We start from the raw sequence: 16,426 nt of genomic DNA, 5'->3' as shown, positions 1-16,426 counted from the left end.
CTTTTTCAATGGATCTAAAAGTATAGATTGCAATATTATAAAAAAAAATCAATCAATTAAAAATAAGTAAATATAATTTTTTTAAAAAGTATAGATTGCCTTCTCACTCTAAGCTGTGTTTTTCCATCCTGATAGATCCTAAGTAGTGGGGATGATAGCTATAAGTCTCACTCTTTTCCTTTTAGAAGACTTTGAGTGGGTGCTATATGGTGGTCATTTTCAAAGTATTCTTCTCCTTTAGCTCCCAGAATCTTCTTTCATTCTTTTCCCTTTTACTCCATGTCCTTTTCAATAAAGGTTAGTCGCCTGTTGCTTTTGGATTAAATATGTCAAGAGAGTGCTTAATTTCTCTTATAATGTTTCTAGTTTCAGGAAGCCAATTAGCCAGCTGGTTTACTTTGTTCATTTAATAGTAGTTCTGTGATGCCTTAATTTCAACAAGATGGCAAAGAAAACAAAACAAGTAGCTTGGCATCCTATCTAGTTATTATGAGCCTGTATATTGGAAAGGATGAAATACAACTTTCTGTGATTCTCCACAAAAGGAACCATTGTGCACCGCTGACGGGGAAGTAAATTGGTACAGACAACATGGAAGACAGTATTGAGGTGAAAATTAAAAAATAGAACTACCATACAATCCAGCAATTCCTCCCCTAGATATTTATCGGAAGAAAGCAAAATTAATTTGAAGATATATGCATCCAATTTTCATAGAAGCATTTACAATAGACAAATTTTGGAAGCAACCTAAGTGTCCATCTACAGGTAAATGGATAGAGAAAATGTGAGGTACACACACACATGAATGTTACGCAGCCATAGGAAAGAATGGCACGATGTCATTTGCAGCAACATGGATGGGCCTAGAGATTGTCATACTGAGTGAAGTAAGTCAGACAAACACAAATATTGGGCTGGCCAAAACGTTTGTTTGGGTTTTCCCCAAAGATATTGCTCTGGAAAAACGAGAAAAAACTTTTGTTCAACCCAGTGTCATACAATATCACCTATATGTAGAATCTGAACTTATTCATAAAAACAGAAATACAGTCACAGATGTAGAAAACAAACGTATGGTTACCAGGGTGTAAGTAGGAGCAAGAGATAAATTATGAAATTGAAATGGACATATACACACTGCTATATATAAAATAGATCACTAATAAGGACCTACTGTAAGCACAGCCAACTCTTCTGAGTGTACGATAATGACCTGTATGGGGAAAGAATCTTAAGAAAGAGTAGATATATGTATATGGGTAGCTTTTTACTTTGCTGTACAACAGAAACCAACACAACATTTTAAATCAACTGTACTCCAATACATTTTTTTAAAAAAGGAATTAAGTTGAGATTGAATACAAAACAAAACAAAAAAAGTAACGAAACTTTGCCATACATGACAACTTAGATGGACCTGGAGGATATTATTGATTAGTGAAATAAGTCAGAGAGAGAAAAAGAAATATCATATGTTTCTACCTATATGTGGAATCTAGAAAATATAATACAGAAAGGAGAGGAGTGGGGGGAGGGACGAAATAGGTGAAGGGGATTGAGGTACAAATACTAAGTGTAAAATAAGTCACAAGGATGTAATGTACAAAACAGGAAATGTAATCAATATTGTATAATAACTTTTATGAAGTGTAATTTATAAAAATATCAAATTCCTATTTTTGTACACCTGAAACTAATATATTGTAAGTCAGCTCTACTTCAATTAAAAGAATAAACTCTTCTTCTTGTAAGTTCATACTGTTTCTACATTATGTATTTGGCACCAACTTAAATGGTCTTATGACATTCTTTTTACAGTTACTTTCCTCATACAGAGGAAAATACCACATCATAAAGAATTATGTTTCAAGAAATTTCCAAGTCAGCTGCTTGGGACGCAGAGAACATAACTTACATAGAAATGATGATCCAAAGTCAAAGGAAGCTTAGGTTTTCTGATTTACACAGAGAAAGTCTGTCTAGTCAAGGCTATGGTTTTTCCAGTTGTCATGTATGGATGTGAGAGTTGGACTATAAAGAAAGCTGAGTGCCGAAGAATTGATGCTTTTGAACTGTGGTGTTGGAGAAGACTTTTGAGAGTCCCTTGGACTGCAAGGAGATCCAACCAGTCCATCCTAAAGGAAATCAATCTTGACTGTTCATTGGAAGGACTGATGTTGAAGGTGAAACTCCAATACTTTGGCCACCTGATGTGTAGAGCTGACTCACTGGAAAAGACCCTGATGATGGGAAAGATTGAAGGCGGGAGGAGAAGGGGGAGACAGTGGGTGAGATGGTTGGATGGCATCACTGACTCAATAGACATGAGTTTGGGTGGACTCTGGGAGTTGGAGATGGACAGGGAGGCCTGGCATGCTTCGGTTCATGGGGTCGCAGAGAGTCGGACATGACTGAGCAACTGAACTGAACTGAACTGAACTTACGTTTAAGTCCACAGCATAGCTAATGTATAACACTAACCTCAATTCTTAGGAGGAGAATGTCACTGAGCAAAGGAAACTTAATAAGATGAAGCAGGTCTTGCTCCTCATTGTTCAGGAAAGAAAAATGCTATTAAAACTTCTCCCCGCTCCCCCCAAAAAAAGAACTTCTTCCCCATCTTCATGTCTATCCCACAGATGTTCCATATACTCCTGCCTTAAGGCAAAAGTAAAACTAACCCCTACCCCACCACTGAGTTGTCACATTCTCCTCAAATGAGCTCCTCCTCCTGAATCAAAGTAGGCCAATCTCTGAGTGTCTTCATTCTAATAGGAAGAATGTTAATATGTTTGAAAAAACTCCACCATGTGAACAGAAATCAGTAGCTTTTTCACATTTTTTGAAATAATTGTAGTTTTTAAAAAATGTTAATTTTATCATGGATTTCTTGAGTGGTAGAATTTTCAGTAAGAATAACAAGGAAGTCAAGTGAAACCAGGAAGTATGAAGACCAGAAATTAAAAATGGGAACACTGCTGACTGATAGAGTGCCATTGAACATTTTCTGCCTTCTTATTGCTTTTCCTATCTCTACTTCAAAGCTCAGAGATTCTCTGAGGGTTTTCAGTTTCTCTCTTGATAATGGCATTAGGGGAAAAGGGTGAGCAACACTTGTATGGTAGGACTATTTATGTTGTTATTTCACTTACCTGGATTGTAAACAAGCTAAGCCATATCTCACATTTCTTATTATTCTCATAAATGGCCAAGCACAGTGGCCTGTATAAGGAGGTACTTTAATAAATGTTTATGGAATGTTTGTGTCGAAATATATATACTCTCTCTCTTTTTTTATTTGAATGATCCACTTCCTTCCTGTCTTATTCAGACTTCAAAATTATGCAGCCAGTTCTAAAATCTTACATGGGATTTTCTCTTTCTAGGTCCTGCAATTCATAATGTAGTCCTTGAGGATAATTTTTTTGAATTTGCCTTCATATTGATTTTACCCCTTTGGGCTGTTTTTGTCTCTGTGCCATTAATAGAATACCCCTGGGTAGAAGTCAGGGAAGGGGGTTGTGTCAACTCAGAATGACTGTGAAAATAAGTGAGTCAGAGCTATGAGAAAGTACTGGAACTAGGGTAAAGGACATGTCATTTCTAGATGGAGAATTAAATAGAAATAAGAGGTTCTTAGATTTTATGATGCTTGAGGTCCCTTAGGGTCCCCTGATAGACCCCTCAGACTGCAAGTTCTCATTTTGTTATAGCGGATTCTTTATTTTCACTTTTTTCTTCTAGTAGAAGAAAAAAAAATTCAGCTAAAGCAAATGTCATGCAAGAATAGTTTAAACTGAAACATGGATAGGAATTTGCTAGGTAGAGTAACTTGGAGAGAAGGATATTCCCATCAGAAGAAATACGTTATGCATGTAAGTATAAGTTGACATAATATAAAATCACATATTGAATTTTAAAGCACATTACTGCTGGGCAAAATATGTGAGGGAGCTGAGTGATGGGAGATCAACAGTGCATAGCCAGATTGTGAAGGCCTTTGAATGCATGTAAATGTGTTTATAAAATGTTTTGAAGAGTTTTGAGTAGGATTCTGAAATAATTACCTTTTCAGCCATTACTGAAAAGATTACGCTGAGAGCAATGTTGATGTACTGAGAAAATAGAGTATGGGAAACAAGTAGGCATCCATTGTTCTAGTCCAGGTGAGAGAAAATGAGGTCCTGAGTAATTGCAGTCACAGAAGAATTGGGGTAAAGGGCAGATTTTAAATCAGAGTAGTGGTGCAGATGGGATTCCATGGTGGCTCAGTGGGAAAAGATGTGCCTGCCAAACAGGAGACACATGGTCTGATCCCTGGATTGGGAAGATCCCCTGGAGATGGAAATGGCAATCCACTCCAGTATTCTGGCCTGGGAAATGCCATGGACAGAGGAGCCTGGTGACTACAGTCCATGGAATCACAGAGTTGGACACAGCTGAGGAACGGAGCAGGAATATGAGAGGTGTAGATATGACAGGATTTGATGGTAACATGCACATGGAATAGAAAGAGGTGGGATCTGGGATAACCCTCACATTAGGATTAGGATGACACAGGCTTTTTTTTTTTTTCTTTTCCCCAGCTGTTTTCTGACAAAAGTGAAGAGGCAGTTTATAAAGAAAGCAGTTGCAAGCTTCAGAATGCTTGAACTCACTTTTCCAGTCTTTTGTTCTCTGTTATCAGTAAAAGTATTTTCTTATTCTTAATTAGAGAATAGCCATACTTCCCACGATAGTGTGATCACTCACCTAGAGCCAGACATCCTGGAATGTGAAGTCAAGTGGGCCTTAGGGAGCATCACACGAACAAAGCTAGCGGAGGGAATGGAATTCCAGCTGAGCTAAGTTAAACCTAAAAGATGATGATGTGAAAGCGCTGCACTCAATATGCCAGCAAATTTGGAAAACTCATCAGTGGCCACAGGACTGGAAAAGGTCAGTTTTCATTCCAAACCCAAAGAAAGGCAATGCCAAAGAATGCTCAAACTACTGCACAATTGCATTCATTTCACATGCTAGCAAAGTAATGCTCAAAATTCTCCAAGCTAGGTTTCAACAGTACAAGAACCAAGAACTTCCAGATGTACAAGCTGAATTTAGGAAAGACAGCAGAACCAGAGACCAAATTGCCAACATCCGTTGGATCATAGAAAAAGCAAGAGAATTCCAGAAAAATATCTGCTTCATTGACTATGCTAAAGCCTTCATGTAGATCACAACAAACTGTGGAAAATGCTTTAACAGATGGGAATACCAGACCACCTGACCTGCCTCTTGAGAAACCTGTATGCAGGTCAAGAAGCAACAGTTAGAACCAGGCATGAAACAGTGGACTGGTTCCAAATCAGGAAAGGAGTAAGTCAAGGCTGTTTATTGTCACCCTGCTTATTTAACTTATGTGCAGAGTGCATCATGTAAAATGCCAGACTGGATGAAGCACAAGCTGGAATCAAGACAGCTGGGAGAAATATAAATAACTTTAGATAAGCAGATGTCACCAACCTTATGGCACAAAGTGAAGAGGAACCTAAGAGCTTCTTGATGAAGACGGAAGATGGCTTAAAACTCAATATTCAAAAAGCAAAGATCATAGCATCCAGTCCCATCAGTTCATGGCAAGTAGTTGGAGAAACAATGGAAACAGTGACAGACTTTCTTTTCTTGGGCTTCAAAATCATCCTGGACAGTGACTGCAGCCATGGAATTGAAAGACAGTTGCTCCTTGAAAGAAAAGCAATGACAAACTTAGCGTATTAAAAAGCAGAGATATTACTTTTCCTTCGAAGATCCATATAGTCAAAGCTGTGGTTTTTCCAGTAGTAATGTATGGATGTGAGAGCTGGACAATAAAAAAGGGTGAGCGCCAAACAACTGATGCCTTTGAACTGTGGTGCTGGAGAAGATTCTTGACAGTCCCTTGGACCTCAAGGAGATTAAACCAGTCAACCCTAAAGGAAATCAGTCCTGAATATTCATTGGAAGGACTACTGATGCTGAAGCTGAAGCTCCAATACTTTGGCCACCTGATGTGAAGAGCTGACTCATTTGAAAAGACCCTGATGCTGGGAAAGATTGAGGGCAGGAGGAGATGGGGATGACAGAGGATGAGATGGTTGGATGGCACAACCGGCTCAGTGGACGTGAGTTTGAGCAAACTCCAGGAGATAGCGGTGGATGGGGAAGCCTGGCGTGCTGCAGGCCATGGGGTCACAGAGAGCTGGACACACCTGAGTGACTGAAGAACAACACCACACATTCCAAAAGACCAGACGGCCTTCTTAATAGTTCACAAAACACACACAGTCCAATGTGGAGCTTAGAAAACCTTTTTGAGGTAAAGCAGAACTTCTGCATTCACTTTAAATGCTTAAATAAGTTGAATTGAATAAGTAATTTAAGTGAAATGTGTGATTTCTTTCAATATTAAATTTATATATGAGGTTCAGTCAGTGCAGCCTTTAGTGTGACCTGGGGATAGCCAAAGTTAAAGAACTAGACTGAAAACTGACATGAAATCTCAGTTTGGTCAAATCATTTTTTATTTATTCTTTTTCACTTACTATAAAGCAAGATGTTAGGAATATGAAAAGTACTCCAAAGAGGAAATAAAGGGATATCTTTCTTTTATGTAGTTTAATGCCAGTGGTTTGATAATCTATTTTAGTTTTGCTTTAAGTATCAGAGTTTGTGTTTAGGTGCATGTATGTATATATGAGTGTGTGTGTATATATTCCTAAACTTTATTTTAAGATAATTTTTTAAAAGTAAACTTCTGAATTTGTGGTTTAGTAAGTATTTATTTCAATTGGACTTGTTTCTCTTTGCGGATCTATAATAGTAAGGCATAATTACTATTTTTTAAAGTTATTGTTCAGTTTTTTCAAGTCCCCAACATTTAATTTTATTGCTCTCTTTTGTCTTTAAGAAGTTAATGGGGATACAGCACCTACTGTTTCTTAGGCAGATAAAGTGTTCTTGTCTCATTAGAGGACAGTCCTGTGATATTTTCAAGAGGATATTAAAAAATCAGTTTATGTTGGAAATTGTGCCTTTATGATAATACTGTAGGCTCTGCTATTCTTCATGCATTTCAGTGGCAAAAATGAAAAATTAGTGCATTGATCTTGACTTTAAAAATTCACTCCTTTGCTGCTTGATGATATTTTCTGGTGGGTTATCTCTGATGGTTGAAATGTTTATTATCTTTCATTGGCTAATTATTGAGATTAGACTTTAGGATGTTGGTCTGGAAAATGTTTTATTTTCATCTGTGTTCTTTTAAAATTTTTATTAGATGTTGCTTTACAATGTTGTATTAATTTCTACTATACAACCGAGTAAATCAACTATATGCATATATTCCCTCTCTTTTGAGTTTCCTTCCTATTTAGGTCATGAAAGAGTATGAGTAGAGTTCCCTTTGCTGTACAGTAGTTTCTCATCACTTATCCATTTTATATGTAGTACTAATGGTGTATAAAAAATGATCAAACTACAATACAATTGCACTCACTTCCCATGCTAGTAAGGTTATTCTCAAAGTCCTTCAAGTTTCAACAGTACTTGAATTGAGAACTTCCAGATGTTCTTGAACTTCCAAATGCTAGTTTTAGAAAAAGCAGAGGAACCAGAGATTAAATTGTCAACATTTGCTGGATCATGGAGAAAACAAGAGGATTCCAGAAAAGCATCTTCCTCTCTTCTGTTTCATTGATTATGCTAAAGCCTTTGACTGTGTGGATCACAACAAACTGTGGAAAACTCTTAAAGAGATGGGAATACCAGATCATCTTACCTGTTTCCTGAGAAACATCTATGCAGGTCAAGAAGCAATAGTTTAGATCCAGGCATGAAACAACTTACTGGTTCACATTTTAGAAAGGAGTCAAGGTTGTATATTTTCACCCTGTTCATCTAACTTATATGCAGAGCACATCATGCAAAATGCTGGGCTGGATGAGTTACAAGCTGGAATCAAGATTGCTAGGAGAAATATCAGCAGCCTCAGTTATGCAGATGATACCACTCTAATGTAAAGTGGAACTTAAGAGTCTCTTGATAATAGTGAAAGAGGAGAATGAAAAAAGCTGCTTAAAACTCAATATTAAAAAAAAAACAAAAACAATTATAGCATCTGGTCCCATCACTTCTCTTCAGTCACTTCTCAGAGTTTCTCTTCTTGGGTTCTAAAATCACTGTGGGTGGTAACTGCAGTCATGGAATTAGAAGACTCTTGCTTCTCGGAAGGAAAGCTATGGCAAACCTAGACAGTGTATGAAAAAGCAAAACCATCACTTTGCTGACAAAGGTCCTTATAGTCAAAGCTATGGGGACTTCCCTGGTGCTCAAGAGGTTATGACTTCACCTTCCAATGCAGGGGCGTGGGTTAAGATCCCACATGTCTTGAGGCCAAAATAAATAAATAAATAAATAAATAAAAACCTATGGTCTTTCTGGTAGTCATGTACAGATGTGAAAGTTGGACCATAAAGAAGGCGGAGTGTCAAAGAATTGATGTTGAACTGTGGTGCTGGAGGAGACTCTTGAGAGTCCCTTGGACAGCACAGAGATCAAACCAGTCAATCCTACGGAAATGAACCCTGAATACTAATTGGAAGGACTAATGCTAAAGCTGAAGCTCCAATACATTGTCCACCTGATGCTAAGATCCAAATATTGGAAAAGACCTTGATACTGGGAAATATTGAGGGCAGGAGGAGAAGAGGGCAACACAGGGTGAGGTTGAATGGCATCACCAATTCAATGGACATGAACTTGGGCAAACTTCAGGAGATAGTGGTGGACAATGCGTGCTACAGTCCATTAGGTGGCAAAGAATCAGAAAGGATTTAGCAACTGAACAACAATAGTTTATATATGTGAATCCCAGTCTCCCAATTCATCCTACCTTCATTTCACCCTTAGTATTCATACGTTTGTTCTCTACATCTGGGTATCTGGGGTTTCCCTGGTGGCTCAGATGGTAAAGAATTTGCCTGCAATTCAGCAGACCCATGTTCCATCCCTGGGTCAGGAAGATCCCCTGGAGAAAGAAATGGCAACCCACTACAGTATTCTTTCCTGGAAAATTCCATGGACAGAGTCAGCCTGGAGGGCTACAGTCCATGGGGTCACAAAGAGTCAAATATGACTGAGTGACTAACACACACTTCTGTGTCTCTATTTCTACTCTGTAAATAAGATCACCAATATCAATATTTTCAGATTCCACATAAATGCATTAATATATTTATTTTTATCTTTCTGACTTACTTCTCCATGACTATTTCTGGATCCATCCATGTCTCTACAAATGGCCCAATAGAATTTTGGAAAGAATTCCTCTTTTATGGCTGAGTAGTATTTATTGATTGCTGGGAGAAATATCAATAACCTCAGATAGAGATGACATGACCCTTATGGCAGAAAGCAAAGAGGAACTAATGAGCCTCGTGAAAGAGGAGAGTGAAAAAGCTGGCTTAAAACTCAACATTCAAAAAACAAAGATCATGGCATACGGTCTCATCACTTCACACACATAGATGGGGAAAACCATGGAAACCATGACAGACTTTATTTTCTTGGGCTCCAAGATCACTGCAGATGGTGACTGCAGCCATGAAATTAAAAGACGCTTGCTCCTTGGAAGAAAAGCTATGACCAACCTAGACAGCATATTTAAAAGCAGAGACATTACTTTACCAACAAAGGTCCATCTAGTCAAGGCTATGGTTTTTCCAGTAGTCATGTATGGATGTGAGAGTTGGACTATAAAGAAAGCTGAGTGCTGAAGAATTGATCTTTTGAACTGTGGTGTTGGAAAAGACTCTTAAGAGTCCCTTGGACTGCAAGGAGATCCAACCAGTCAAAGGAAATCAGTCCTGGAAGGACAGGCTGAAGCTGAAATACTTTGGCCACCTGATGCTAAGAACTGACTCACTGTAAAAGACCCTGATGCTGGGAAAGATTGAAAGCAGCAGGAGAGGGGGACAACAGGGGATGAGATGGTTGGATGGCATCACTGATGTGATGATCACGAGTTTGAATAGGCTCCGGGAGTTGGTGATGGACAGGGAACCCTGGCATGCTGCAGTCCATGGGGTCAAAAAGAGTTGGACAACTGAGCGACTTAACTGAACTGAATATCTATTGAAAACTTACTAGAGATGACTGAGTCCAGCCTCTTGGAATTCAGATCAGGTCACCTGGTCCAGAGTGTTAAGTGAGGCTGCTTTATTTCTTAGTCAACATGACCCAGAGCTAGAACTTCAGTGCTCTGGAGTATAAGCCAGTTCTTTTGTCAGGTTAGGGCCTTAGTATAAAAGCTCTACAATTGTTAGAAATAGGGAGGTCCACATCCTCTTTTATGTACTTAATGATTTCCTCAACTGATCTCTAGGCTTGGAGAGAAGCCAGATGGACCAGACTAAACTAAATGTCCCACAAAAAGTGAGTCTACATATCTTTCAGTCTCAGTTATTTCAATAGCCACTTGTAGAGAAGCTACTGCATGCCTCCTCTGGGGCATTTGTAAAAGTGAGGAAGATTGAATTTCTGGTTTTGAACTGAATTTGACACAAAGGGAATTTGACACATATACAAATGCTTCCAAAAGAATAGGCTGTCAAAATGTTATAGCAAAAATTAAAAACAGTGTTAAGATCCCATGGAAGAAAGAGCTAATTCTCTCTGTGCAGAGTGAGACCATGAAAGATCAGTCAGTTTTAAGAGTTAAAGAGTAGAAATATTAGTCTTCTAAGGAAAATAAATATCATAAAGCAAAGGAATAGAGACTTCAAAAGGCACAGATGTTTTTGAAGTAGTAGATTTTTGAAACAGCTTTGTCAGAGAGTGTCCAGGGACTAGAAAGAGAGATGAGGTGACAGTGTAAAGAATTTTACATGAAATACTATGTTCCCCTCTGCCCCGAGGAAAATTTGAGGTTATTGAAGGTTTTGATAAGAAAAGCAGATGAAAAATCTACTTGATTTGATTTAATGTTTTCCCAGGGTTTTTGAAATCATATAGCCTAAACTATCCACTTTTACATAACATCTCTACAGCCCCAGTGTTTTTTTTTGTTGTTGTTGTTGTTGTTCACTTGCTAAGTCCTTTTCTACTTAAGATTTAAGACCCAGTTTATGTCACATGTATCTGATGTTTTTCTTGACCCTCTGAGCATCCATGGCCCTTCTTATTTCTATAACCTGTAAACATTCTATACCACTAACAAAGAATTTAGTACCTGGAACATGTTTAGCAACTTGATAGATGCTCAGAAAGTATATATCAAAATTAGCAGTTATTACTGAGTATTTTTACCCACTGCAGGGTCAGTGTTTCATACGGATTCCCAAGGACTAGCAGCTTACTATTTTATGCATTAACAGTTTATAGAATAAATCAGAGCATGAATACATGACTTAATATGTGGATAAATGGGTCTTCTAGGGTTTTGAGTATTTCTCTAGAAAGCACGTTGTTTAAAATCAGTCTGCTCATAACTAATTATTTTAAGGAGCTGTAACTAGGTTGTAAATATTTTAGTATCAGCTCCTAGCTCTATAATTTCAGAATTACTGAGGTTTAGACACCTCGGTAGTACCAGGGGTATCATCAGTTTCTTTAGTTTTGGACACTGCAACAGTGGTTCTCCTTTCATAATTTCACATTTATGCCACTGTGGAGATGTTTTAAATCTCCTTTTATCTAGATGATAAAGACCTATAATAACCTGTCAATTTATTATTGTACTTCTGTTGGGTTTTTGATGCAAGGTGCAGGGTTAGTCATGCTACATAACCTTACCATCTCCTCATGTTTATGGCCTGAACTAGTCTCTTGATAATTTGCAGATGCTACATTATCTTGCTACTTATTTATCTACTTTTTGACTCTGTCTGTGTTCACAACCAGATTATAAGTCCCATTAAAAAGGAACTGTCCTAACATGGTCTTAAATTGTGTTCCCTGAAATAAGATGTAGAATAAATGAGAAAGGAGGAAAAAGCTGTTTGCACTTCAGGTTCCCTTTCACAAAGGAGGGGATTCAGTAATAGGACATGTTTTTGTTGTTGTTCATGTGGCTGATGCCACAGGTGATGACATGAGAAAAGCTCTGACTCAATCTCCCTTACCACAGAACTTGCCTAGTTAATTGATTTTGACTTTACTTCAACCAGTGGGAAGCCATATGAGGTTATCAGCATATGTTCCACGGAGGGATGTGCTTTACAGATGAAAGCAAAGCATGTAATTCTTCTTGTGCAACAGAAAGCATATTATTTCAGTTATCTGAATTAACACCATATCCAGGTTTCTTCCAGGCAAATAGTTGTTATTTGGGAGCAGTGGCTTGGATACTGTTGGATAACATTTAGATTAACATTTAAAGTGCATGGCAACTTACCCACATAGTCCCATGTTAATGATTAAGGCTAAATCACATACATGCTTTTAGTTTACACATGATTTTGAGCCTATTATCTATGCATTAATGCTTTTACCTGTAAGGAACCATAAGCAGTATCCTTTGGACATTAAATAACTAGTAGTAGAAACATTTGTGAAAGATTTTCTGTGTTCGTAATATGTCACTTTTTTCCCTCAAGGTAGACATATTCACAAAATATCTGAAGTAATCTGCTTTGTTTCCTAAGGGGAGCATTTTTCTGATGGCTTTCTGACTCACAGTCAGGCTTTTTTTTTTTTTTTTTTTGGCCAAAATGTCAATGTTTGAGGACAGAAACAGCCTCATTTCAGCCAGCAGAAATGTCATTTGGAAATACAAGTGACCATTACCACCCAAAACATAAAATATTTGTTAATGCTTGCAACATTACAAATGTTAATGACACAATGATTTCATAAGAGATTGCTGTTCCCATACAGATGTAACTTAATAAAAACAGACAGCAAAAGCAAGAAGAAGGCAGCAGAATATTATTTCACAGAAGGTACAGTATTCAGGGGGAAAAATACTCAGCAGAACACAAGGAACAGTGCCATATACATATACAGAGAGTTGAAAAAGAAGGGAAAAATAATATTTAAACATGACACAGAGAACTGAACAAAAGAAGGAAAGCACAGGAGGAATGAGAAGCAAGTTTTAAGGATTTGCTATAAGTTACCAAACAGATTCAAGGGATTAGATCTGATAGACTGAATGCCTGAAGAACTATGGACAGAGGTTCGTGACATTATATGGGAAGCAGTGATCAAAACCATATCCAAGAAAAAGAAATGCAAAAAGGCAAAACAGTTGTCTGAGAAGGCTTTTCAAACAGGAAAGAAGAGGAGCTAAAGGCAAAGGAGAAAAGGAAAGATATACCCATTTGAATGCAGAGTTCCAAAGAATAGCAAGGAGAGATAAGAAAGCCTTCCTCAGCAATCAATGCAAAGAAATAGAGGGAAACAATAGAATGGGAAAGACTAGAGATCTCTTCAAGAAAATTAGAGATACCAAGGAAACATTTCATGCAAAGATGAGAACAATAAGGGATAGAAATGGTATGTATGGACCTAACAGAAGCAGAAGATATTAAGAAGAGGTAACAAAAATACACAGAAGAACTGCACAAAAAAGATCTTCATGACCCAGATAATCATGATGGTGTGATCACTCACCTAGAGCCAAACATCCTGGAATGCGAAGTCAAGTGGGCCTTAGGAAGGATCACTATGAACAAAGCTAGTGGAGGTGATGGAATTCCAGTTGAGCAATTTCAAATTCTAAAAGGTGATGCTGTGAAAGTGCTGCACTCAATATGCCAACAAATATGGAAAACTCAGCAGTGTCCACAGGACTGGAAAAGGTCTGTTTTCATTTCAGTCCCAAAGAAAGGCAATGTCAGAGAATGTTCAAACTACCACACAATTGTACTCGTCTCACACGCTAGCTAAGTTATGCTCAAAATTCTCCAAGCTATGCTTCAACAGTACAGGAACTGTAAACTTCCAGATGTCTGAGCTGGATTTAGAAAAGGCAGAGGAACCAGAGATCAAATTGCCAACATCTGCTAGATCATTGAAAAAGCAAGAGAACTCTGGAAAAACATCTACTTCTGCTTTATTGACTACATCAAAGCCTTTGTATGGAAAACTGTGGAAAATTCTGAAAGAGATGGGAATCCCAGACCACTTGACCTGCGTCCTGAGAAATCTGTAGGCAGGTCAAGAAGCAACAGTTAGAACTGGACATGGAACAACATACTGGTTCCAAAGTGGGAAAGGAGTATGTCAAGGCTGTATATTGTCACCCTGCTTTTTTAACTTCTATGCAGAATACATCATGCGAAATGCTGGGCTGGATGAAGCACAAGCTGGGATCAAGGTTTCCTGGAGAAGTATTAACCTCAGATATGCAGATGACACCAACCTTATGGCAGAAAGCAAAGAACTAAAGAGCCTCTTGATGACAGTGGAAGAGGAGAGTGAAAAAGTTGGATTAAATACAACATTTAGAAAACTAAGATCATTATTTGGTTCCATCACTTTATGGCAAATAGATGGCAGATGACACCACCCTTATGGCAGAAAGCAAAGAAGAACTAAAGAGCCTCTTGATGAAAGTGAAAGAGGAGAGTGAAAAAGTTGGCTTAAAACTTAACATTCAGAAAACTAAGATCATGGCATCTAGTCTCATCACTTCATGACAAATAGATGGGGAAACAATGGAAACGGTGACAGACTTTATTTTGCAGGGCTTCAAAATGACTGCAGATGGTGACTGCAGCTACGAAACTAAAAGACGCTTGCTCCTTGGAAGAAAAGCTATGACCAACCTAGACAGCATATTTAAAAGCAGAGACATTACTTTACCAACAAAGGTCCATCTAGTCAAAGCTATGGTTTTTCTAGTAGTCATGTATGGATGTAAGAGTTGGACTGTAAAGAAAGCTGAGTGCCAAAGAACTGATGCTTTTGAACTGTGGTGTTGGAGAAGACTCTTGAAAGTCCCTTGGACTGCAAGGAGATCCAACCAGTCAATCCTAAAGGAAATCAGTCCTGAATATTCATTGGAAGGACTGAATATTCATTGGAAGTCCTGAATATTCCTAAAGGAAATCAGTCCTGAATATTCATTGGAAGTCCTGAATATTCATTGAAACTCCAATACTTTGGCCACCTGATGTGAAGAACTGACTCATTGGAAAAGACCCTGATGCTGGGAAAGATTGAAGGCAGGAGGAGAAGGGGATGACAGAGGATAAGATGATTGGATGGCATCACCGACATGATGGGCATGAGTTTGAGTAGGCTTCGGGAGTTGGTGATGGACAGGGAAGCTGGCATGCTGAAGTCCATGGTGTCACAAAGAGTCAGACACGACTGAGTGACTGAACTGACTGACTGACAAGTTACCGAAAGCATAGTCACAGTTGGTAGTCTGGTGGACATTAGTAAATTCCAGTGGTGTATTTTAAGTAATTTGTAAAATTAATAAGCAGAGGATAGAAAAGAATATAAGATGAAGAGATACCCCCCAAAATGCTAGGACACAATACAGTCAATTTGTATTTAGCAGATTGTGTTTGTTTAGCTTTTTTCATTAGCTTTTTAAAATAAATTTGCCTAGTATATAATTAGATAAATTCAAATTACCCATTTTATGGTTAAATTCCACTTAAGGAACTCTGACCTGATATTATTTGTGGGATAATTGTATGTATCCAGGTGGATTGTAGTGACCATCTGGTCACTGGATGGATGCCCAGGACTGGACAGATTATTGCTAGTTTCTAGCTGTACCCACATCTTTTTCACTTGTAAAAAGCACAATTGTTAAAGGTTTACATAATTGGTAACCTACAAAGAGACATTATCCTCAGACAAAAGTACTAATATCAGTGATAGAGTTAGTTATCAGGCTATAATAACTATTAGTGTCTTTGTTGTCCCTGTCTTACTATGAGTTCCAAGATACTCCCAGAAATTGTATCTTATGTACTTCCCACAACAATCCTATGATAAATGTTTTATTTTACTCTGAATCTATATATACACATACATACATAAATATATACAAACATACTGAGGCTTTTAGAAGTAAAGAAAATTCCTCAAAGTTCCATAGCTAATAAGTAGCAACCCTTGATAAATTCCAGTTCTATATCATGAGTTTTTAATAACTATGCCCTTTCCCTAAATTAAAAAATATATATGTATTTGAAGGCTTTACCATATGCTAGACTCCAAGAAAGAACTTTTTCATCTTTCTCTTTATTGAGAATCTCAAAATTATTTACATATTCATTAATATATTTACTTCACATGATAAAAAAAAATATACTTCAGTAGGAATAATGCAGTGAGGTAGAGCATATTGCTGTATACATTCCTACCTCATGGACAACCTGGTTTGACATACTAGTATAATCAAACAACTTCTTCTGAATTATTTGCTCTCAAAATGCCG

The 16,426-nt window shown here is 37.8% G+C and overlaps 1 protein-coding gene across 1 annotated transcript in view; it reads right to left on the bottom strand.

Annotated features, from left to right (window-relative positions):
- OLFM3 (olfactomedin 3) overlaps positions 1 to 16,426 on the bottom strand; it is a 202,772-nt gene that overhangs the window by 165,182 nt on the left and 21,164 nt on the right. The window lies entirely within an intron of this gene.

The sequence above is a fragment of the Cervus elaphus genome, chromosome 20 (genome assembly GCF_910594005.1).
Source record: "Cervus elaphus chromosome 20, mCerEla1.1, whole genome shotgun sequence".
Classification (NCBI taxonomy): domain Eukaryota; kingdom Metazoa; phylum Chordata; class Mammalia; order Artiodactyla; family Cervidae; genus Cervus; species Cervus elaphus.
This window is presented reverse-complemented; position numbering and strand designations above follow the sequence as displayed.